At 40.7% G+C, this 26,076-nt stretch overlaps 1 protein-coding gene across 1 annotated transcript in view; it reads left to right on the top strand.

Annotated features, from left to right (window-relative positions):
- Positions 1-26,076, top strand: part of LINGO2 (leucine rich repeat and Ig domain containing 2) — a 582,223-nt gene that overhangs the window by 196,285 nt on the left and 359,862 nt on the right. Inside the window, exon 4 of the mRNA XM_084898269.1 lies at positions 14,140-14,172. The gene's annotated coding sequence lies outside the window, so the exon portion shown is untranslated. The remainder of the gene's footprint in view (positions 1-14,139; positions 14,173-26,076) is intronic.

Below are 26,076 nucleotides of genomic sequence, written 5' to 3'. Positions count from 1 at the left end.
GAGAGACTCCCCGCACTGCTGCTGTACTTGCCAGCTGTGAGCCCAGCTTCTGGCTGAGTGGAGTTCTCCCTGTGGAAGCACACTGACCACCAGGGGGCAGCTTCTGCATTGAGCGTCTGCCCTCTGATGTTCAGTGTGCATCATAGTGACTGGTCGTTCTGTGTTTGGTCGATTTGTATATTAGCCTTTTATTATTCAGGACTAGAGCCCTGGTGCACAAAGATTCATGCACAGGGGAGAAGGGGGTGGTAGGGTGGGGGAAGGGTCCCTTAGCCCAACTTGCACCCTCTCCAATCTGGGAGCCCTCAGGGGAACCCTCTCCAATCTTGGAGTTTCTGTCTGTGTTTACAATCATATGAGCAAATTGTCAGACTCCAGCCCAGTTTGGTTTGGTGCTCACAGAATAATAGAGGTGTTTTTTTTTGTTTGTTTGTTTGCTCCATTGGTGGAGATTTGCTAGAAGTTGTAGGATATCTTCCTTTTAATTTTTCCTCAACACTCTGAGTTTAGTTATGTTTGTCACCTTTACCTTCCCTCCATCCGAACCACAACAGTAACTTGCTCCAGACGCACTTTGCTCTAGTGTCTAAGAGATACCTCAACTCCTCTGCTACCAGAACTATGATTCCCAGAATTGCTGGTGCTCCCCTTGCTCTTGGTTTCTGCTTTCAGTCAGGGAGCTGCACAAACCAAAAAGACTGCCAACTCCAGCAACCTCCAGGTTGACAAGACAACACTCCAGTGGCGTCCTTGGACCCAGCCACTCGATGACAGCATGGGGGCACACTAACCAAAGGCTTGAAGCAGGCGGGTCCTGAGGACTCCTGCTGCATTGCCCCTGGTATACAGAGGGCAGGTGGGTGTCCCCAGCCTCTTTCACAACCCTGCAGATCACAATCCCCAGGGCAGCTCCGCCTCAGCTCAGGCCTCCTTCACTAGCTGTGGGTTACGATCCCCAGCTGAGTGTCCTGGGCTTCTTGGCCCAGGCTTGTTCACCCAGGAAACTTGGCCAGTGTCCCCAGACCCTGAACAGGCAGGAGGGCATCCCACCTGCCCCACAGCTCTGTGTGCTGCCTGCTGCCCACAGGCTCTGGCTGGCTTCATGGCCTCTGCTATCTTTGTCCTGCTGATTTGCATACTGACTCCTGATTGGCTGGTGAGCATTGCAGAAGGACAGTCAATTTTCATGTGCCTCTTTTTTATTTTTTTAAAATATATTTTATTGATTTTTAACAGAGAGAAAGGGAGAGAGATAGAGAACTAGAAATGTCGATGAGAGTGAAACATTGACCAGCTGCCTCTTGCACATCCCCTACCGAGGATGTGCCCACAACCAAGGTACATGCCCTTGACCAGAATCGAACCTGGGACCTTTCAGTCTGCAGACCGACGCTCTACCACTCATCCAAACCAGCTTCTGCTGCATGTGCCTCTTTATTAGTGTAGATGAGGCACGAATGCAGGATTCACCGAGGCTTGAGTCTGCATTGGCTTGAGAAAGATTAGCAGAGTGGAAAACCCCACCTAAAAATCTATCAACTTTAATGTGGGATTCCTATTTTTTTTTGTTGTTGTTGTTCCTTCTGTTCTAATCATCATGTATGTCACCATGCTTATTTGGGAAATGGTGTGAATTGTCATGATATTATTTATTTTGGTGATTTCAATGTATCAAATGCTTTAAATGCAGTTTATCAATTAATCCTCATCATAGCCCAATGAGATAGATATTCTTTATAACCATCCCCATTTTACAGATCAGGAGAATGAGGCGCAGGAATCAAATAACTTATCAAGGATCACACAGAATTTGAAGAGCTATGTCATTGCTTTCTAAAAAGAGAGCAAGTAACCACTGTGTGTTAGTGCTTTTCATTGAATTGTGCAGTGTGGCCTGCAGAGCTTAATTGTCATGTTCCTATATGAGGTTTTAGGTATTATTAAAGAGCTGCAGGCTGCATGTGAATGAGCCCCATGAGATTCAGGGCTGTGCTCTAAATGTTGCTGATGTGCAGTATAGGAAATAGAAAATGCATTTACTTGGTAGTCAGCAACCTCTCCCAGTGGATATCATTTTTGTCTGTAATATAAATGAACACCTATTAATGGTCCAGAGTGTGTTGTGGGTGGTTAACTAAACTCATTTAATTTATGGTTTATTGAAATGATTGTTTTGCAGAGACACATCCACTGAGTTTTTTCATGTGAATTTTTCCATGTGAATCACTCAGTATGCACACACCTTTATCTGAATGCTAGACATTGGAGATGTTGTAATAATGCTTTCATATTTCAAATGTCACAGGTGATAAATGCAAGTAGCTGATATAGCTTACTAACCAGAAACAATATCAAAGAAGAAGTGGAACAGGTAGTATTAATTGTGTGTCTAATAATTGTTAGGCACTATCTGTGTAGTATCTTACTGATTCTCAAAACGAAACTTGGGATAGGTATAATTATCCCAATTTTATAGATAAGGAAACTGATTTTCCTGTGAATAAGCAGAAACCAATAAGTATACAGAATTATACTTTGTTTATATTTCCCCTTTATACATGCACCGGACCACTAGTCTTCTACATATGAATCAAAAACTGTGCTCCATCCACTGCTATATATTTACTGTGTGAGGCACACGTGGCACATTAAAAGTGTGCAGACAGCTGGACATATAAACAGAAAAAAAGAAAAATTAGAGATAAAAAATGTAAGTGATGGCCTGAGCCTATTGTCCCAACAGGCAGCAATCTAATGATGTGGCCAAAAATCTTCCCAAAATACACAGCTTTTAGCTTCTTCTGTACAATAGGATGATTAGGTTAGAAGTAAACAGATTGACAACTGGGTGATTTCCTCATTTGTCAATACATGACCCACTTTCTCCAAGCTAAATACCTCTATCAGACACAATCAGATAGATGATGGGCAGAGAGGGAAGATTGCATTTTAAAGCAACATTTATCATCTAAGAATAGCGAGGGACTTTATGAATAGCTGATCTTCTTTGAAAATATTGTTGCCATTTTTCTTCTTGATGGTGCCCACTCAGACATAACTATCATCCTATGTAATGATAGAGGAATATGCAAATTGTCCTGGATGTCCTAATGTCACAACCGCTCAGCAGGAGGCATGCACAGCAGGAGGGAGTGAGCAGATCTGCCATCACCATGAGGGCCTCTGCGTGGCCCAGCCTGGAGTGGGCCCCGACAGAGATGACCACTGTGTGACTGGCCAGAAGGCTGCCCAGCCTAGAGGTGCCCCCTGGTGGAGGCAGCCTTAGCAGAGGTGCATGCAGGCCCTCTGTGCTCCCCAGCCCAGAGGCCGCCCAGGCTGGGGGTGGCCCCCAGCAGAGGTGGCTTTCAGTGAAGGCACACAGGGTTGGCCCTTGGGAGAGGTGGGTTCAGGCCTGCCCAGTGCTAACGTGATGCTGCCTACATGTGTCCTGCCCAGCGCTGACGTGATACTGTCTTTCTGTGTCCCTGACCTGGGACTTGGTGCTGTTTATGTGCATCCCTGCCCAGCACTGAGGTGAATTTGCCTGCCTGTGTCCCTGGCCTGGGATGTGATGCTGCCTGTGTGCATCCCCACCTAGTTTATTAATAAATTTATATATTATTTTTATATATATTTTACTAATTTCCTTTCATCTCTGGCACTTCTATTATAGAGAAATGGCAAATAGCAATATTAAAACATTTCCTCTACCGGTAATTAATTCCCTTTTAATGTGCACAAATTTTGTGCACTGGCCCTCTAGTCTTATATATTTGATTTACATGCAAGTATACTCCAGCCCAAATTACAAAGGACATAATTGGATTTCCCACAAAAAAGTTATAATTAAAATAGTTATAATTATCCCCTTGGAAGTGCCTGTGCTCCCTGATATCTGCTACCTGCATGAACAACCACACCCAGCTCCTAATTGCATAGTTCATTACCACCAATAGCTGGGGCCAGGAATTATTCTGGCCCTAATTATTTAACTGGGAGAGTTGGTTGCTCCCACTCTGAGAGTCCTACACCACCATGCAGAGCTATCATCACTGTCAGGGATCCTGTTCTGAAGGACACATTGGGTATTGACTCAAATGAATTGATAAGCATATATGCATAGCCCACGGACTGATAATAGTGTGGGGAAGGCCTGGGGAAGGTCTGGAGTGGGATGGAGGAGGCAATTGGGAGGGAAAGAAGAAGAGGATATCTGTAATACATTCAACAACAAAGGTACATTTTTATAAAATCAGAATGGAGTTTACCATGTTCTTTGGGCTCTGAATAAAGGAAGCCCTTAGCCCTCTTGTATAGGGACAGGCCCTAGTCACACCCAGCACCTGATCCCTATTCTTCCTACAGACCATGCGTCTGTGGATCCAACATGTCTCATTCATGCAAAATATACATTCATTTCTGTTTCTCTCTTTCCATCCAATCCTTAGTGTTTCGTGCTCTCCTTATTTTAAGCCTGGTTACAACTGTTTCATCTTTCATCTCCAGTCCATCTTACAAAGAGCTGTCAAATTGATCTTCCCAGAATTATACTTTGTTTATATTTCCCCTCTTAAAAAAGATTTCATAGATTTCTTTTTTCTGACATAAGCTGAAAGATATTAAGCTTGACACAGAATATCCCTCGTAATATGATTATTCTGGTCCTTTCAGACATACGTCCTCTATACATCCTCACTCCTACCATACATGCTTATTCAACTTGACTTGTCTTTATTCAATGATCACTCACTTTGAGTCAAGGTCCTTGACACTTCTCCATAACTGAAGGAACCACCTCTTATTTCTCCATCTGCTTCCATTCACCAGTGTTCCAAGACCTTTTCCTTCATGGCCTTTCCCCATTTAGAGAATCTTGCAGTTTCCCTAGCTGGTTTGCCTCAGTGGTTGGAGTGTTGGCCCAAAGAGTGAAGGGTCTCAGTTTGACTCCAGTCAAGGGAAGGTACCTTGGTTGCAGGCTGGATTCCAGTGGAGACACATGCAGGAGGCAAATTATTGGGGTGTCTCTCTCACATTTATGTTTCTCTCCCTGTCTCTCCCCTTCCCTTACACTCTCTCTAAAAATCAATGGAAAAAATATCCTTGAGTGGGGATTAACTAATAATAATAATTAATAATGATAATAGTAATATTGCATTTCAAAGAAAATCTTGAAATCATTGAGTCCAAGAATTTGCTTCATGGACAAAATATGCTCTGTTAATGGTTATCTAGTTTATGTCTGTGACAGGGAAGAAAATGATACCTAGGCTAAGGTACAGATCTGTCTTATCTCTATACAAGAGGCCTGGTGCACAAAATTTGTGCACTGGGAGGGAGGGTATCCCTCAGCCCAGCCTGCACCCTCTCCAATCTGGGACCCCTGGAGGGATGTCTTACTGCCTGCTTAGGCCCAGTCCCTGTAGACCTCACAATCTGGGACTGCTGGCTCCCAACTGCTTGCCTGCCTGCCTGCCTGTTTACTCCTAACTACTTCTGCCTGCCAGCCTGATCACCCCCTAACCACTCCCCTGCCAGCCTGATCTATGCCTAACTGCTCTCCTGCTGGCCCAATTGCCCCCAACTGCCCTCCCCTGCAAGCTATTCACTCCCAACTGCCCTCCCCTGCAGGTCTAGTTGCCCCCAACTGTCCTCCCCTGCCAGCCCGATTTCCCACAACTGCCCTCCACTACAGGCCAGGTCCCCCACATCTGCACTCCCTTCCCTGAAGGCTTGGTTGTCTCCAACTCCCCACCACTGCTGTCCTGGTTGCCCCCAACGGCTCTCCCCTGCAGTTCTGGTCACCCCCAACTGCCCTCTCTCCCCTACAGGCCTGGTTGTTCCCAACTGCCCTCCCCTGCTGGCCTGATCACCCACAATTGCTCTCCACTGCTGGCCAACTTGTGGTGGCTATTTTGTGACCACATGGAGGTGGCCATCTTGTGCAATGGTGTGATAGTCAATTTGCATATTACCTCTTTATTATATAAGATTGCCAGTGTCTGATATTTTTAGTAACATTGTCCATGCTTGAAAAGGGTTTGCGAAATGAATGAATAGATGCTTGTTTTTCTCTTAGGGGTGGGGTTAGCAATTTTTTTTTCTAGAAATGATCATATAGTAAATATATTTGTGGACTTTATGGTCTCTCACAACTACTCAACTCTGCTATTGTATTAGGAAAGTAGACATAAACAATAAATAAAGAAAGAACATAAGGAGTGTAGCTAGATTTGACAGGCTGTAGTTTGGCAGCTCTTGTCTTAAAGAAAAACAAGACCTTTTGAGACTTTTTTAAGATTCTTCTTCATGTTGCTTCAGATCTCTCTAGCTAAAATTGTATTATATTTATTCAGTTATTCTAAAACAATATGCATGTTTCCTCTGGTCATTGTTAATTTTTTCAGCCATTCCTTATATTAACTGAGTCTTCCTCCCAAACTGTGTTCCATTTGTTTATGGATCTCATAAAATCTGGCATCCAAAACAAAAAAAAAAACAATGCTCCATATTGACAATGCAACTGTGAAGTAAAAACAGGATCATTTCCTCCTCTCCTGAATATACTACAGGTGTAAAATTAAAGCCTAAGATAGCATTGGTGTGTTCAGGGAGGAGACACAGCACGTTTCCTGTTGATTCATAAGTTTTAGTTCAGTTCTATACTCTTGTCTAAACTGTTGTATATTAAGTTGTGTTTTGGGAGTAAAAGGGTGAGAGCCAAGTGCAGAATCTCATATTTTTCACTATATTGCTGTGTTATTTTCTTTTAAAAGATGTTATCAAGGACTGGCTTAAAAGTAATCGAGTGCCTATAATGATCCTCATGCAATACATCATGTTACCTTGAGTTCACTCATTTATTTGTTTTATTTTACCTGTTCATGTATACACTTGTCCACTCATCCTAACATATTTATTGATTCCTTACCAAGTGTCCATTACTATGCCCGGCACTGGACACCCAATCGTGAAAAAAAAAAGGGGGGGGTGGGACTCATCTCTTTTGCATGGAGCTTATAGCCTGCCTTGATGCCAGGCCAAACAATGAATGAACCATGGGATTCCTAAATAATCAGCACACATTTTACATTGCTTACTATCCCAGATAATCTCCAGGATGTTCCTCACTTGTCCAAAGATAATGTTATCGTGGTCCACTGTTCCCCGTGTTCCCTGATTTGGTTCTGTCTGATATTTATGATTCCATTTCTCCTCCTTTATATTTCAATTTAAGTCTTATTTTCCCAAACATTCCTTCTGGTTCCCCTTCAGGAACATTGGCTTGGATCCACCTACCACCTGTTCTTGATTTGGACAACCTCAACTTATACACCTTTCCTGTCCTAACTTTCCTTTTGAGATTTAACTGTTAATTAAAGTCAAGAGAAAATTCTGCCCAGAAACAGATAACCAGTTGGAGCCACAGAGTAGGCTAAGCCTGCTTTCCTGATTTATTATCCAGTGTTGTTGTTTTTTTTATCCACCCCACCCTGCCTCCCCAAAGTGGAAGATAAGCATGATTTTAAATTAGTTAGCACAGACTATTCTAGCAGTCCTATCGATATAGGATTTCGCCAAACAGACATAGAACAAACAAACATAAAACTTACTCTCTTGCAAGTACTACCTCAGTAGTCCTCATAAATTGCCTTTTCATCTCCAAACCATTACTCTGGCTCTATGCCAATGCCAGTTTATTCAGAATTTACCCTGAAAATTATGACATTGTCCAACCCCTATGCTATTTAATTTTTAAATATTCTTTAAAAATACATCAAAATAAAATTTTTTAAACATCTGGTAAATCTTTCCTGAAGAGAATCTTGTGTCACCAAGTTAATCTCATGCCTGTATATGTCAGTCTTTATCTTTTTGTTGGTCTGCTTTTTTAGCTATACCATTGAAATGTTAACTGTAGTATTACCAGTAACTTAGTGTACTGACAGTCAATTGGCTACACCAGTTCTAAGTGTCATGTACAAAAATAAAAATTAACTCTCTTTCCTGAATCTGAAAATATTACTGAATAGAAACTGGGGAGCCATTTGCTGATGCCAAATGTACTACTGTTAAAAGTCCAAGCTCCTCATGAGTAGGTCATGGCTCCTATTATTATAACCCAGTTATAATAATAAACGAACAGATGTAAACCTGTGTTGCATTCTTTGTGATGTAAACTCTGCTGAGGAAAAATAAATGACCCCAGGATAAGTTTAGGAAGCCTGTCCCTTCTGGAGATGAGCGATGCACAGCTCTCCCCAGAGGTAGACAATGTTCTCATGAAGGTTTTTCTGGAGGTCTGGAAGAGTCTGTACCTTAAAGCTTACTGAGTAGATTACACCGGGGAAAGCCTCCTATGTCTTGGTAGGAACTCCTGTCCATTAGCTTCGTCCTTCCTTTGAAGTGTTTCCCGTGCTTTTTGCTTTGCTTTATTGACCCACGTCTCTACATGGGGCATACAGTACAGCTTCAGTCGGCAGGTCCTGTCCTAGTTTCTACCAGTTGGAACCTTTTAAATCCATCTGATGTTTAAGAACTTCTCAAAAAAAAACCCTCTCTCCCCAAATGGTTTAAATAATCTTTTGACAAGTAAAAGATACAACTAAAACTAGTAAGCTCTTTCTTAATGTGTGGCAACCATTTATTTATTTATTTATTTATTTATTTATTTATTTATTTATTTTTTGCCTCAGTGTGCACAGGTTAGATATGTTTCTTGGAATTTTCTTATCTTAGTTTTCTGCCAAAGGAATTTTATCTGACACCTTGTGTTTATTTATCACGTGAAGTCCTTAATTTAGTATAGTGTGGGATAACATCACTATACCAATGATGCTATATATGTTTAAATAGAAAAGCATAATTATGTGACCCAGAGTTAAGAGCTGGTAAATGAAACAAAGAAACAGGGGATGTAGAATTTCTTCAGGAACAGAATGAAGGGGTACAGACAAGAGTTTAGAGACAGGTGGTTACCACTTAGCTGACTGTTCACTGGTTGTAAAATCCTAACAGCATTCTCTCAACATTGCATGGAATTAGGTAACTTCTATGTTCTTATTCTAAAGACTGCCTGAAGAAATATTTTACTGGGCTGTAAATTGTTCTGACTGCATTTCACGCCTGATAAAATACTTACATTTATGGTAGAAAATGTAAGTCCTTGATCTGTAACTAATCTTGTAAGTTTTCTGAAACAGAGAGGTCTTAAATTTTTGTCCTAGAAAATAGCATGATTAAAAGTATCATTTTGTACTTAGAAAATATGCTAGCATAATTAGAGATTGTTGTCAAACTAACATTGAAATTAATTTTGAGATATATTTTGGGACATATATTTTAATGTAATATTATAAATTGTTATGTATGTGTAGTTAAATACAGACTCATTTATATCAGTCTATATTTCAAGAGCTATAAATACATTAGTCTAATGTTCCAGTGACAATATAATTGTAGATATTGTATAATACTGTAGAATGTTTTCTGACTTGCAGGGTTAAACATTTCATTATTGACTGCTTATGCCTAGAAAAAAAATATGTTTAAAATTAGAATAAATTGTTGTTCTTTATGGGAGAAAGGAAGATATGATGGCTAGGATGTGGACTCAGAGTCACTTATATCTGTGTTCAATTCTCAGCTTCATAACTTCTGAACTTTGAAATCTTGCTTAAGGTCAATGTTTGTGGGAAACTGATTCTGAAATAGAATATTTTATGCAGGAAGTTTATTGGGAGTGTGCATGGGATCAATATGGTTATAAATGTCCCAAATAGAGAAGCAGTGTAGTGTACCCCTACATGGCTCAGTCATTCTACATGATCTGCCTGTGGGAGGGTGAATACCCTTGGGGAAGGCAATTTTCTTTGGTGGAAGGAGGAAAACTCCCAGAGGAGTTAGCTGGGAGCCATTGGAAGCCAACACTTTGGGCAACTGGCAACAGCTTCTTCAGGATTCTAGTAGGTCATCTTTTCTGACAAAACCTCTGAGAGGAAGATCAATGGAAATATAGCCACCTGCCAGTGCAGCTAGTCTCAATGCCTCAACTGATACCTATTGTCTTGCCTCTTGTACTGCCATTCTAGAATTCCCTCATCCTTGGCCTGTGCCACTATTGATCTATGCGGCCTGCCTTATGTGGTGACACAGACTATTACTGATAAGCCTTAAACCCGCTGCATCATTTCTTTCTTAGGCCAGGGCTTCTGTATTTATCCATTTCCTATAAAAAAAATAGATGGGACACCCAGCGGGCATGGCTCAGTGGTTGAGCATCAACTTATGAACCAGGAGTCACGGTTCAATTCCTGGTCATGGCACATGCCTGGGTTGTAGGCTCGATCCACAGTGGGGCATGCAGGAAGCAGCCAGTCAGTGATTCTCTGTCATCATTGATGTTTCTATCTCTCTCTTCCTCTCCCTTCCTCTCTGAAATCAATAAAAATATATTTTGAAAAGTAGATGGGAAAATGCTTAGAGATATCCCAGGAATCTCCAGGGTAATAGAAGTTCTTTCCTGACCTCATTGTGGGACAGCAGCTTTTCCCAATGTCCATTCAATTACCCAAGCCAATACGATGACATCTCTCCCTGCAATCACTTTCATAGCACAAGGATCCCAAAGATATTGGATATAAGACACATCCTAAAGTCTAATGAGCTTCCTACTGCATCCTCTTATGGAAGTATTCGCCTTCTGAAAGCCAGGATCTCTAGATCCACAAAGCCTGAATTTGTGGGAACAGGTAGCACAGATTCCTCAATTAGGTCACTGGGAATAATGCTAAGTTCAACCACTCCGACTTCCTTTCCTTGGTTCCTAGACTAATATATTCTAGGGATGCAGTACTAGAATATGGTCATTGATTTAGAGTATTTACCTCATACTTTTCTGGCACTCCATCATTTCTTTGTATCATCTCCCAGCTGTGGCTTCAGCTGTTCCTTTAAAAGGCTGCCCCATCAATCTATCACACCAGCAGCTTTGTGGTCATGTAGTATGTATTGGGATGAACAGATCTCATGATTATGTTGAATTCTAAGGTATTTCTATTGGTTTGAGCTGATAATATGCATATTGTGTCCAGATGAATCAAATACTCTGTAGGCTTTCAGATCGTGATGCTGAACAAGGTTGAACAGGCAAATAAGCAAACCCTTATTTGGAATCTGTTCCAGTTCTGGTCAAAATGAATCACTGGTTCTTCTAAGGTGGAAGAGGTTCAGTGTCACAATCAGCTGTCCATCAAGTGGCTGATTGATCTCCCCACAAAATAGTGCTGAAACTAAGGCACAGCACTGGTTCCTGGTCCCATCAGATTGGACAGCTCATCAGCCTCATCAGATATATATATATATATATATATATATATATATATATATATATATATATATATGAAATAGCTGGATCCTACTGAAAGAGTGGAAGAGGCTATTCTAAAGCTTTCAAAATATGTAGGGGAAAAATGGAACTTCTTGGGGAGGGTGTTAGAACCATAGTGAAGCTAAGAGAGTGACTAAGAACAGATCCTATAAGCTATTCTCAAACTACATAAGATGGTAAGCCAGTGGTTTAAAAGTAGTCTACTAAAACTCACTAATTTATGCATTTTTGTTCTTGCATTTTTTAATTTATTTTTTGTTTGCTCTTAGTTCCTGAGATTTTTTAAAATCTTAGTTCCTTTTTCTTTATAAAACTAGTAAATTTGCCAAATTAAAAGAACACAGGCCAACTTGGAAAGCTTGTGTAAAAAAGTGACTCCACTGAGGCTCATTTTTCTTATTTATAAAATCAAAATGAAAATACCTATCTTACAGAGTTATGGGATTTTTTTAAAAGTAAATAAGTATTTGTACATGATAGATGCTCAATCCTGGTTTCATAATATTAAAAATAATATTCTAAACCCTCATTGCTGAGCTAAGGAGGAAAGGACAGGGCCGTAGAGAACTGACAAAGTGTAAGTAAGGCAGGCAGGTGAGATAGATGCCTTTCCTTCCTACCCAAGGGCTCACTTGATAATAGGTCCCAGTGGCTGACTTGGGTTGTATTTGTATGTGTTTGTTTTCTTTTTGAAATAGCATAATATCCATGGGTTTATTTTTGGATGTCCTTGATTCTTTCACATATTAAAAAATATTCTGCCTATCAAAAAAAAAAAAAAAAAAAGCATGCTTTCTGTAAACGTTTTGATTATTGGGTATTCATTTATCCTGGGGGACAAGTATTCTTCTCGACCTATTACAAAAAGATAACCACTGTAAATCTTTGTGTGTTTTTTTCTTAAATATTTTTATTGAATTTTTTTTTGAGAGAGAGAGAGAGAGGAAAGGACAGGGAAAGAAAAGAAAAACATAAATGTAAGAGCAAAATATTGGTTGACTGCCTCCTGAACATCCTCTACCTGAGATCAATTAGCATCCCAGGCATATGCCCTGATCAGAAACCAAACTGCCAGTCTTTTGGTGCTCAGGATGATGCCCAACCAACTGAGACAGACTAGCCAGGGCCACTACATTAAGTATTTTGTATCTGTTCTTCTAGATATTTTTCTAGGCAAAAATCAGATATATTTACATACATAATAATTCACGTTTTAACAAAAGCACATTCATATTTTGCATACTATTTCACAGAATGCTATTTTAATGTCATGGTGTCTCATGGGTATTTTCCCAGGACACAGGATGAACACGTGATTTTTAATAACTTTAGCTTTCTATTGTATCATAAAGTATTTGGTGGATGTTTGGCTACTTTTATAGGCTTTCACTATTTAATACAATGCTATCATGAATGCTCTCATACTTCTAGCATCAATTCTAGAAGTGGGACCCTTGGACCAGAGGTCATGAAAAAGTTTTAATCGCAATGGATAATGCCAAATTGCATCAAATCTCATCCTGAGCAGAGGTTTTATTCCATTCAGAGAGGTAATGGTGGAAATTTCATCATTAGGAACAAGGGTCACAGCCAAGTGTCTCTCTGCCAGGAGCAAACCACACTGCTTAGGGAGTGGAAAAACACTCCGGTTTCAGAAAAGAGAGGATGTGGTTGAATCAGCTCACTCAGTGTGCATGGAGCCAGTGATTTAAATAGAGGCTTTTAACGATGAGCTCATAGTCAGAGCTGGGTTTAAACCTCCACTCTCTTATTTACTAGCTGCGTGATGTTAGGCAAATTACTCAATTTTTCTGAGCCTCAAAAAATTGGAATAATAATATTACTTACCTTAGGTGGTATACTAGTAGAGATGAAGTGAGAAACATGTAATTGACACATACCTGCAGGTAATACGTATGTGTGTCATATACATGTCATCCTGATTGTTGTGCCTGCTGTATAGCAAATATCAGCTGCTATTATTATGCTTTTCCAGAATACATATCTGAGATCCAACAGGGTGTTTTATTTCAGTGTTTTCCTCTGACCTCCTCACTCCTCAAAGAGAACAATGGCTAGAAAACATTGGTTGGGTAAATACTGCATTATCATAATTACAATTTCCCTGAGAAAAGTGGCTTGCCATTTGAATATTCAGCATCCTAATTACAATTTCCATAAGGAATGTAGAACAGTTCTTATAAACAAGACAATAATCACTTTTGTCCATAAGGGAGAACAGATTATTGGGAGAGCAAGGAGGGAACAGAAGCAAAATCTTGTGTTCTAATCAGCATTTGAGAGTAGAAGGATCCTGAGAATAAATTATAGCAGCCTCTTAGAATACTCTTGTCTGACGTTAGTGAAAAATCTTATCATGATGGATATATCCCTGGGTTGATTAAGTGCTGCCTATATAAATTTTCTTTATGTATAATTTAGTTTTATCATTTTTATTAAACATCCCCTCTGTACCTCTACTCATTGTCATTCATAATGACTGTGCACCCAATAAATTTTAAAAAGCAAACTATCACAAAATACAAAAAGCACAAAATATTTGGGGGGAAAAACAGTTCAGTGGGCGATGTTCCATCAGGGTATTTTTCTCTCCACAGTTAAATGTCTCCTTTGTCAAGGGAAAATGGATAAAGGTGTGTGTGGTTTTTATTTTAATGTTCTTTTAACTGTGTTGCCTTAATTGGCTTTCACTTAAATTTTCTTTTTCTTTCTGTCTTTTTACATTTCTTTAGGTGAGATGAGCAAAACGGAAGGCAGCTTTCAAGGTTGGTACTTTTCATGATTTGTAAAGCTTCTCATTAATATGAAACAGAGTATGAAAGGAGCAGAGCAAAACATGTCCTTAGCTTTTCACAGACAGTGGTTAGAGGACATTGTGTTTCATTTTTTTCTCACTCGTGGGTGGAAAAGTACAACATTGATTATAACAGAATGCAATATAGCTGTCAGCTAGAATACCTCATTTACTCCATGACCAAACTGTGAAGTTGGGAATATTCAATATTGTTTTTACTCCGTCCATCACTCATTCCTCATTCCATCCATCCACCATTCATTTTTTTTTCCAGTTCATATGTATTGCACACATACTGTGGGCAAGGCCCTATCACCTGACTTTCCCCTCTTCATACTTTTTTTTGGCTGACCTGTCCCATCCCTATCCCACCCCTATGTTCTCTAACCCACCCCTGTTCCCACCCCTTCTTGCTGTCTCTGAAAATGAACCTTCACCAATCATCACAAGTCTCCACTTTAACTTGCCGTATCTGATAAATGAGCTGTGTTTCCACAACATTGCTCAGCTGATATGGGTTCAGCTATGTCTACTCCCAAATAACTGAGGCAAAGAGAAAATCATCAATGTGATTATAAGGAAAGGACTCTTCTCTATATAATAATGAATGGAGTAATGTCTTTCACTTTTGTGTACTATATATTAGTATATAGAGATTATGATAGCATAGTGTAGCAGTATATTTAGATACAGTAATCTATAACATCAGTTACCCTTCCTCAGGATTCTAGCATACAGGTCTTCTTTCCCTGGACCTTTTAAAGCCATCTTAAGATTTTCTGATCAAGCACAGGCTTGTTATTATTATAAATTGTAGAATAAGCAAAGCATTTCAGACACACATGAAATGGCTCCTTGAATGAATGTCATGGATAGACTCAAATGTGTTATGGGAGCTATTAAATGGAAATTAACAACAGAGTACTCCTTATACTAACTTAAGGTGAATAAATATTGCTTTCATTGGGAGGGCTGTTTTGTTCTAATGTCATAATTATGCTTACTTTAAAAAGGCTTTTTCAGTTTTCTTACTATCTTTGATTTTCTCCAATACATTAAAAAAAGAATTGAAGTCCTCAACAGGAAATTCGGCTACCAGAGATGTTTTTAGGAATATAACTGTCATGATTGGGAAAGGACTCTAGTGTTTGTCTGCCAATCTAGTTTAATTTTACTAATCCAATCGAAAATAGTCCAGATTGTCTCAGTCATCTATCTATTTGATTATAATACTTACAGGGAAGCAGGGAGTAGAGGTTTAGCAATTAGGCTCTAGAATCAAATTGACAGAATTTGAATCTTGTTTACCCATCTAGTATTTATTTGTTGGGTCAGCATACTAACATCTCCAATCTTTGATTTTCTCAGTTGCAAAAAGAGAGAAATAAAAGGACTTGCCTCTTAAGGTCTTTGGGGAATAAGATGAAGTATTTACCAATAACTTTGACATATTATAAAAAAGCAATGAATGATAATTGTCACTATTATTACCTTGCTCTTATTACTGTTATTGTAAAGCATTGTTGTTAGAAGCAGGTAACATCTCCCCTGCAATAACCTTCTCTCATGGACTTGATCTTTGATACTTCACCATCAGGTAGCTATTATGTGGTAAGATTTTGTTCCATGTGAAAATATAGATAATATATATCCATCCAATTGTTTATCAAACTATGGCATTGCATCATAGAAAACTGCATCTACAGTTTTTCTGAATATAGTATTTTGATTACTATCACCACGGTGAGGGAAATAAGAGGTTTGAGTGATTACAAAGAAGAGTAAAATTGGATCAGGCCTAGCAAGGAGGGAGTTGGACAAAGAGGCTTGGTGCCAACTTTCCAACCTGCTCAGACAGAATCTAGCATCGTCTGTGCCTTTGTGGGCAGAGCCCCTATGTTCATGGCGATGTGAGGACCAGAGATGGAGGCATGGCTGCAGACCAGTGGGCGAGAGGAAACCTTTCGGAAAGGTGGGAGCCATGCTCTGTGGCAGGAGAGCGATAGGAAATCTGAAGGGGAGGCTGGAGAGCCATGTGAAGGGTCGGAACTCAAGTCCCTCCCTTGGCAAGATCTGTAGAGTGCTGTGAATGTGTATCGTCCACGTGTTTCAGAGCAGATGAGGAAAGACAGTCTTGCTTCAGCTGAGTCTGCCCAGTGGCCTCAGCCCCGGTCATCCGTATGCAAAGGCCTTCCAGCAGCAGCCTCCCGGTTCTGGAGCTTTCCGTGAGCCCAAAGGCCAGGGATCCCTGTGAAAACACTCCATTCTGTCTGACTGCCCTGAGTGAGGCACTGCTCCTCCATAACCCACAAGGTTGATGATACAAGGAAGGGAGCCTTGCCAGCTTTACAAACAGGCCCCTGGACTCATCCTGCTATCATCCCAGACAAGAATGCACATGGGAAACGTAGACTTTGTGTGGGACAGCCATCCTCTCTGATGCAATGTAGGAAATGGCACTTGTAAGTTGAGGTATTAGAAATTGCAGGCATGTAATAATCTAATTACAGCAGGATAGTACTAAACATTTTTAACCTGACTTCCGAGACAGCAAGATTCACAACTGAATTGATACATAAACATGTCTGAATGAAGGGCTTGCAACTCTGCTGTGACCAGGGTTCTCATCCAGAACGTCTGAACATCACTGGGTTGAAGTGGAATTATGGTTTCCACACTTTTCCACAGATAAATGGTAAAGCTTCATTATCCCCCAGCTGTGAAAGTACAGTGGTAAAGATAAATTAACAGAAAAAGAAAATCTTGATGGCTCCTGACCCACCTCCAAAAATACTTAAATATGCCTGTGACACTCAATTTATCCCTACAATGTACACGGGTACTGTGTGTGTGTGTGTGTGTGTGTGTGTGCGTGTGTGCTCTCTATAAAATGTTTTTGATGGCTTGTGTTAGCCACACTGGGTACACTCAGGCCCTTCTCATGAAAGGATATCTCAGTTACAGATTTTTATATTTAAAAAATATTGCAACTATTATTCATTTTAAGTTTTTTTTTCCTTCAAATAATGAAATTCAAGCCTACAGAGGTTAAGCAAACTATCCAAAGCCATGGGGTACACTAGAGACCAAATGAGACCACAATCCCACTATCTAACTCCCTCCTTGCCTTGGGCCATCTCAGAAGATAGGAAGGTCTTTTATTGGAATGAAAACTTTCTGAAACACTGCATACTATATCATCCTGTTGCATGAATCTGTTATTTATCACTTCTGTTCAGCACTTCTTAAGTATTCTTACTTCCCAAACTACACCATGAGTTCCTATGGAAAGAGCTCATGGTTACTATTTCTTTGTACTATTATCATACTAGAGGCCTGGTGAATGAAAATTCATGCACTGGAGGGGGCAGTCCCTCAGTTTGGCCTGTCCCCTCTCACAGTTCAGGAGCCCTCAGGGGAAGGAGGCGACGAGCAATCAGGGGAAGGTGATGTCCCCCATGCCACTGCCAGCAGCACAAGCCTCGGCCAGCCCTGGGCATCTGGGCAGCTGCCATTCCAGGTTTGCCTTCACCTCGGCCTGCCCAGCTAGCCTGAGCCTCAGCCAGTGGAGGGTGCAGGAGGACCTGAGGCCCCTGGCAGGGCTAAGGGGATTGTGGTGGCAGGCTTATGGAGCAGCTGGGCTAGCCTCCCCCCTGCCCCAACCTGCCATCTTGTGATGGTGTGATGGTCAATTTGCATATTACCTCTTTATTATATAGAATTTATAAAGTTCCAGACAAATAGTGTGCAGTTTATTTTGATTCTAAACCTTGTGAAGAACACTGAACCCCTACTTCCCTTTCAGCTCAACAAATTGCATTGAGGTTCTTTGTGTAAGACCCAGAAATATCTCAAGATGACATGAGAACAAAAGGTGGTTGGGTTTTGTTTTGGTTTTAGGTTGTTTGCTTGTGTAGTTTTGTTTCTGTTTGCTTATTTCTGACACTGCTACAGGAGTGGAGAAATACTGTATCAAAATCAAACAGTGCTTGCATATCTATATATTATATGATGTGAGTGAGGGGAGATGGTAAAAAAGAAACTTCTATACAATTTCATTAGCTGGAACTACTTGGGCTTGATGACTTGCAAACCATTAGAGAGACTGGTGAGAGGAGAGAATGCCTATTGAAAATATGAGTGTATCTATGGGTGGATAGCAAGGAAGGCCCAGAGGTTAAATATTGGAATGAATGGGTTCGATTTTTTAAGTAAAGAAGAAAGGTTACAAATAAGAAAACTAATTTTCCTTTTATTATGGATTTTGAATCTAATTTCCTTTCGTCCTTTCTGTGTATTTGAAAATTGAATGTAGCTCTTATTTCCATGTCAGAGCTGTTTAATATTTTCACACTGAGAGGGTTGTGTTTAGATTTGAGTACCATGCATTTGGAAGGCTATACACAACCTATTTTGCCCTGCTTCTGTGTAGAGTGTCATACAAAGCAGCTCAGGTTAGATGATTATTAATTAAAGAGAAATTCCAATATTCACTTAACTCTTTCAAAGACCATTTTGGCACATTCTGCAGGTTTTCCAATGATAATTTTTTTAAAATAAGATAGATTGTGAAAAATGTTAGTAAATCTTGTCCCAGTCATATATAGTCTACATACATGCATGTACAGTAATGAGGGTGGTGATGGACTCAAAGTTAGACTCTTGATGGAAGAGTTGGGCAGAGGCAGCAAGATGGTGGACAGAGCAATGGATTGATTCACTTCTAGTTGAATCAGGAGATGAGTCAGATGATTATTATTAGCCTATTACTATATTATTATAGCAATGTCTGGCTTTTTAAATTATAAAGCTATATTACCTTGATAGAAATAAGTGTAAATGTATTTTTAATATAAACACTTTGCAATTTACTCTATTTCAAATATTGGCCTCACCACTTACTTGGGAAAATAACTTATTCTTTTTTCATTGTGTTTTTTTTTCCCCCTGGTTTATTTGTTGGGTTTGATTTTGATTTTCCTTACAAAAGGGACCATGTTAGGTGCATGAGCCCAGCTTAATGTCTGCCACAAAGCAGTGAGTCCTCCACCATCCATTTCCATTTCCCTCTTTGAGGTCTGAGAAATGAGTGAGCTGCTTTCAAGTATGTGAGGCAGCCTCATGTGGAAGACAGATGTAATTAAGCCTTTGGTCCAAGTGATAAGAGGAGCCAGAGGCTCCAGGAAGCATACCCAGCTCAATAAAGAGGAACTTTACTGTAAAGCATAACTGTCCCTCGGCACAGGAGACTTGTGGGTTCTTCCACCGTCGTCTTTCAAACATAGGCTGAGGACCGGACAGCCCGGGCAACATATGGAGAAGATTCTCGCACTGGGCAGTCAGCCAGGAGATGCCCGGTCCTCTTTTCCTGCAGACGGGATGATGCCGTGTCCTGTTTCGATTCCAGATACACTGAAACCACTAGGAAGCAGGTGCAGCGATTATGGGACAGCAACAGGCTATGACTGCTTTAAGCTGCAAGAGAATGGAGTCAGTAGAATTATAACACTCTGATCCAAATCTGACCACAGATGTAACTCTGTGGAAAAGGGGAAAGACCCCGTAGTAGGGAGAGTGGGTCCTAGCATTATCCTGGAAAACAAGGTGCTCTCCTGCGGAAGGGCGGTGTCAGGCCCCCTTTTCCCCTGGACTCAGTACTGTCCTCGTCCAGCGCGGGTAGGCCCTGCCTTGTACACACCCCCTGCTCAGCACTCTGCTTTCTCCTCCTGCGCTAGGCTCATACTTTGTAAATTCCCCACAGGAAGAAGAGGGAAGAAACAAACAAACAAACCATGACAACTGGGAGATTTGCACTTCCTAGCTCTGTTCATTTTTTTTTTTCACTCTTGAGGAAGTTTAAGCCCCCAAACAGGTGGAGAAACCATAAACATTCTTCACCTCCTAGGGCCTCATCTTTTTTTTTTTGTTTGTTTTTTGTTTTTTGTTTTTTTTTTTTTTTTTTTTTTTTTTTTTTTTTGTAGGGATGGAGAGGGAGAGAGTGATAGAAACATGAATGATGATAATCATTGGTCAGCAGCCTCCTGCACGCCCCACACTGGGGATCGGATCAAGCCCACCACCCAGGGATATGCTCTGACTGGGAATCAAACCATAACCTCCTGATTCATAAGTCAATGCTCAACCACTGAGCCACACTGGCCTGGCCTGCCCTAGGGCCTCATCTTCTTTCTCCCTCCCTTCCCCAGCTGAGCTTTCTCCCAAGTCTTCCAACTATCTCCTTCTCCTAACCTGCTACCCCTATATTCTACTCCCACCCAGGCCAGCCGGAAGCCTTTTAGAACAGGGGTGTAGGTGGCTGGTTTTGTTTCAGATGATGTTGCAGATTTTCCTTCTGGTCATGGTCTTTGTGTCACCATACATCCTGTTGGAGGATAGGGACTGCTTCTATAGCTCAGATCCAGGTCTGTAGGCCATATGTCTATTGGCCCTCCAATGCCTAGGCAATTAGCTCCAATTCATTCCAACTATTGTACTTTTTCACATTCTGATCCAAGGGGCATCTCCAAACTCCAGTCTTGATGTTCCCCTGCCAATCTCCCTCTTTCCAGCTACACTAGGCTTTTCACATCCCATAAGAATGTCCCTACCCCTTACCTCCTCTTTGTGCAACTGACTATGCGAATGCAAATATCTCTTCCTCCTCTGTGATATCTTCTGGCCATTCCCTATACAAACGTAGACAGGAATCCCTTTGTGTTTCCAGGGCATCTGACTCATCCTTATATCATAACACTGACCATGTTGTGTTATAGTTTATGAGTTTGTGAGTTTATCTTCCCTACCTGTTTTCTCAAATAAATGCATCCTCTTCTTTCATGTATTAACAGTACATAGAAGAGTGTGTGATTCACAGCAAGAACCCAATAAATGTTATTTGAATAAATAAAATAAATAAGTAAATGAGTAAAAATATACACTCTAGCTTTTGCCACTTAAACAATAGATCTAAAGGATTAGTCGTTAAATAGAGAAAGCTTCAGTAGGCATCTGGAACATCTGGACAATTGTCATGTAAAATATTTACTTAGGAGGCAGAAAGATAGTTTCTTTTCCTGTGGAAATATAAAAGAATTTTTGTTCCAAGGAAAATTACATTGAAAATAAAATAACTGTCTAGAGTATGAGAGACTAAGTTTATATCTGCGGGGACATTCTCTTGTCTTTTTATATTACAAGAGTGAGCAGGATTTAAACCAAGCAGGCAGTGTGATGATGGTGCCAGACAGCTAATAAAGAGGAAGATTGGGGAGTTGTAGAAAATGGCAGGTGCCTTGCCAGATTTCACATCTAGATGTTAAAGAGAACTAAGTGACACTGTTTCCTGAGGCCCCTCAGGAGTGCTTGATGTCAGCCTCAGCAGCAGGGGGCCATTTGGACTGTGTTCATCCTACCTTGTACCCCAGTTAGAAAGCAATATAGAGAAAGAGTAAAGCAAACAGCGGTAGATGGTACTCAGAAAGAGAGGCAGCATCTGAACCAAATCCAAACTCTTGCAAAAAGAAGACGTATGTCTAGTCAGTCTCTTACAACATGTCTTTTGCTCTCAGAGGCTAGAACCTCTAATCAACCTCTAATCCTGTCAAGCATCTCTTCAGAGGGAGTCTGCATTTCACAGCCTTCAGGGAGTCTACATTTCAGACTCTTGGGGAGCTAGAGTCACTACAATTTTAGGAGAGAAGAGAAGGGAAGTGGGTGGTATTGCTCCCAGTGACTCATAGGACCAACAGGGATCATCCCTATCTTTATTTACCCAAAGAGCAAATACACAAAATACTTCACATTTTTGTACCTAATAAACATAATTACAACAAATATTTCCTTGTTCAAGCTTTGTTAACTAAAAAGCCACTCCTCCTAGGAGATAAAGGCAGTGCTGCAGCACAGTGAACATCTGGGCTAGAAGCATGGAGCCAGGAGACTGCACAGGTCACATGGCAGAGAAGGGTCTGGGTTTGGAAAAGAAGAAACTTTTCTTAGCACTTACTAAGTGCTGATAATTGTGCTAATGGCTTTGCAAAGAATATATGATTGGATATCTTTGCCTATTGTGAGTAATCTATATATATAAGCAATTGTCCCACCATTTGCCTAGTAGCTATGAGGTGAAACGACCGTCAAGGGCAGACACTCCAATCAGTAGAGGAGGGATCTGAGTTTCTCAGGAAATCGGCTTTGGGTTAGGTTGCTGCTCAAGCAATGTAGGCCCCAAATCTGCTTCATCGGCACCCCAGACCAAGAGAGGAGGGAACCCAAAGTGAGTTCCAAACACTGTGACCTTATGCATAAGTAGTTCCCTTGGGTTCTGATTTAGAAAATGAAAAGGCAACAGACATTTCTTCTCTTGCTCTGGTGCTGGGGAAAATAGAACCAAATTAATATTGTCAGAATAAAAAAATACCTTTCAAAACACTTTTATTTACGTCTTAGAGTCCAATTCAAAGATAAGTGACTTCTTCAGGTTTAGTTCCTCTGGTTCTTCTATTTCTCATTCATTGTTCTTAGTTTATCTATGACTGTACAGTTTTCATTTATATTTGATTTTTATGTTCCCAGAAGTCCTAGCATTGATCCCTCATCTTTCCCTCCCTCCCTCCCTCCCTCTCCAATGTAGAGCATGTAGGGGGAATGATCCACTTAATCTATACTGGTTCCCTGGGGGCATTTTAAAATTGCATATTCCCACACCCAGCCATAAAGATTCTATAGATCAGGGTAGAGCCCCAAATCTATATTTCTTTAGAAAATACTCTTCATCCAAAAAGACCCAGATTTAGGTAATACTCTGCCACCTTTGAAGAAGCTGTGGCTGAATAGTATATCAGGCAAGAGATAGAAATTCATCTGGCTTCTAAAGCAGACCCAGTCACTATCTGTGGGACCTTAGAAAATCACTCAACCTACCTAAGATTCAGTTCCTTCATTTTAAAAATATACATTTTTATTGATTTCAGAAAGGAATGGAGAGGAGGGAGAGAGAGAAGCATCAATGATGAGAGAGAATCATTGATTGGCTAATTCCTGCATGCCCTGTAATGGGGATCATTCTCTTTACCTGGGCATGTACCCTAACCTGGAATAGATCAGTGACCTCCTGGTTCATAGGTCAATGCTCAACCACTGAGCCACACCGTCTTGGCCAGTTCCTTCATTTTTAAAAGACATAGGAATCAGTAAATTTCTGATTTAAATAACTCATAAAGTTGCTGTACAAATTAAATAATATGTGTAACAGTAAGAAAATGTATTTTTTTAAAATATATTTTATTTATTTATTTATTTTTAATATATTTTATTGATTTTTTTTACAGAGAGGAAGGGAAAGGGAGGGATAGATAGAAAAATCATGAGAGAGAAACATAGATCAGCTGCCTCTTGCACACCCCCTACTGGGGATGTGCTCACAACCCAGACACATGCCCTTGACCTGAATCGGACCTGGGACCCTTCAGTCCACAGGCTGATGCTCTATCCACTGAGCCAAATCGGTTTCGGCGAAAATATTTTTTTTAATTAAATGGTCATCTAGTTTCAAAACCTAGGAAAGGAGCAATGTGACTTTTTAAAGACAGATAGCTTTTGTAGTTTGAAAATCAAGGCCCTCTAGCTGTGACCTCTGACTGCTCCAGATGGACTAGATATAGGGGATTCTAGAAGACTGTTTGGATCACAGGTCCTGACTCATTAATGGATTGTGAAATCAGTATGATGGCAGTGCCAGCATTTTTTAAAAAAAATGTCTTTAGTGATTAAAATGTTACATATGTGTCCTTATTCCCCCTATTACTCCTCCACCCCCTCTCCACTCATGCCCTCACCCCCCTATGTCCATTGATTAGGCTTACATGTATGCATAGCGCCAGCATTTTATAAACAGACCAGTTAGACTGAAATTGCTGGGATAGAATTAGCAAGTGATAGGACAGAAAAAGACCAGATAGGGAAGGGCAGGTCAGGACAGGACAGGATTCGAAAGGCTAAGGCAGGATAGAAAATATCAAGGAACATTGCCTACAGGTAGAATTAAAATAAGATGTTGAATATTTAAATCCAGTTGTTTTTCTGCTACCCTGTGTCCCTACCCTGTATAGTCTGTCTTGTATTTAAGGCTTTAGGAATGGAGGAGGTGAGATAGTGGTCAAGGACGGGGTGCCAGTGGGGCACAAAGCAGAGCCTCCAGCAGACAGCACCCACTGGTGAGGTTGTGTGAGGGAATTGGGATATAGAGGGGCAAGGCAGGAGAATATATGCATCCTAATGCCCTCAAGAGTCTTGTGGAAGGCACTAGAGATCATGAAGAGAGAATTTCTAGAGCCATTTTATTTGGAAGAATGATTCTCAAAAGCGGGAGGAGGTGTGCTGCCAGTTCCTGTGTGCAGGGTGTTTGAACTGTAAACCACACTACAGAGGGAAGAGAGAGCTTTGTATGAGCTAGTCATTCCTGCTCACCTCTACTGGAACCGAATCTCAGGTTACAATGAAAGATGGAGCCTTTCTCGTCTCGTAAGGTAAAGGAGTAGCACTCTCACATCTGACAGTGAGCTGTGAACTTCATGTTTTCTCATTTAAAAAAAATAGTTCCCTACTTGGTAGCTAGAAATAGTTAAAAGAACTATCTAGTGGTTATTTAATAAGCATCGTTTTGTGAGCTCATATTATATGCTAAGTTTTGTGTTAAGTAGGTTACAACTGTAGTCTCTTATTTTCTAGATCCCTAGGGGAAATGTTTTTGTGTACACCCTTCATATAGGATCTTCTTGAAGCTCAAAGAGATTGAATAATTAACCTCATTCCTTGAGAGTAGAACTTATATGCATATATGTATCCTCCACAGACATAGACGACAGGGTGGTGGAGGCCTGGGGTGGGGGAGGGCAGAGGGGACAGGGATTGGCAAGGGCGGGCAATAAGGAGTCAATGGGAGAGAAAAAGGGAACATGTGTCAAACTTTCAACAATAAATATTAAAAAGAAAAGGTAATAAGTGATAGCACAAGCCACACCCAAGTCTCTAAGGCAGCTGCCCCACACTGCCTTAGCTCCTAGTGAGCCAGAGTCCGAGGAATGGTCTGAAGAGGTCACAGCCATTCAGGCCGTTGGTTCTAAGAGGTAAATCTGCCTGCAAAATCGAGCAATTGAGCTAAAGGAAAATGCTGTGCATTAATTCACTGTCTCTGCCGAAAAGGCTCAATTTCACATCTTCATCTTCTAACTCTATGCCTTGTGTATTCATTGCGGCTTTTTCCTCTGTGGATTCTAAAGGAAGTTGGGGGTGGGGGAACTTACTGCTTATTCTTTCCTCCTTTAAATATTAATTTTGTGCCATGCTTCATAAATCTATTTGCATCCTGTCATGCAAATGGTAGTGATTGAGATAAAAAGAGTATCCCACTAAAAAACGTATTTCTGATCGTACAGGGAATGTAGTTAAAAAATGAATTGTTGCACAGATTTTTATAGTTTCAGAGCCAGGGTCAGGGTAGGGATGGAAACTGGCGAAAGGGATAATTATTTGGGGGCCAGTGTTTTTTTTGTTTGTTTGTTTGTGTTTTGTTTTGTTTTACATTTGGCAGTCAATAAAGTTGGTGTTAATTGGATTCAGAAATTGGGTTATGTGGAAGGAGGTATTCCTTGGAGAGAATGTAATGTCCTCCGGACAACTTGTCCAGAATCTGTTTGCTGTGTGTGTTCTGTGAGGCCTGAAATGAACCAATGAGGCAGCTGGGACTGGCTGTCAGAACTGTGAGAATCTGGGGGTCTTGTTCCCTAGTTACCCCGCACATTACCTGGCAGAGAGCGACTTGCTCACCCTCATCCAAAATTATAATGTCTGCTCTGCAGTCCATGCCTTTGGAAGC

Source organism: Pipistrellus hanaki (genome assembly GCF_964339955.1).
Source record: "Pipistrellus hanaki genome assembly, chromosome: 11".
NCBI classification, from domain to species: domain Eukaryota; kingdom Metazoa; phylum Chordata; class Mammalia; order Chiroptera; family Vespertilionidae; genus Pipistrellus; species Pipistrellus hanaki.
The sequence above is the reverse complement of the archived record's forward strand: the minus strand, read 5'-3'. Positions and strand labels throughout refer to the sequence as shown.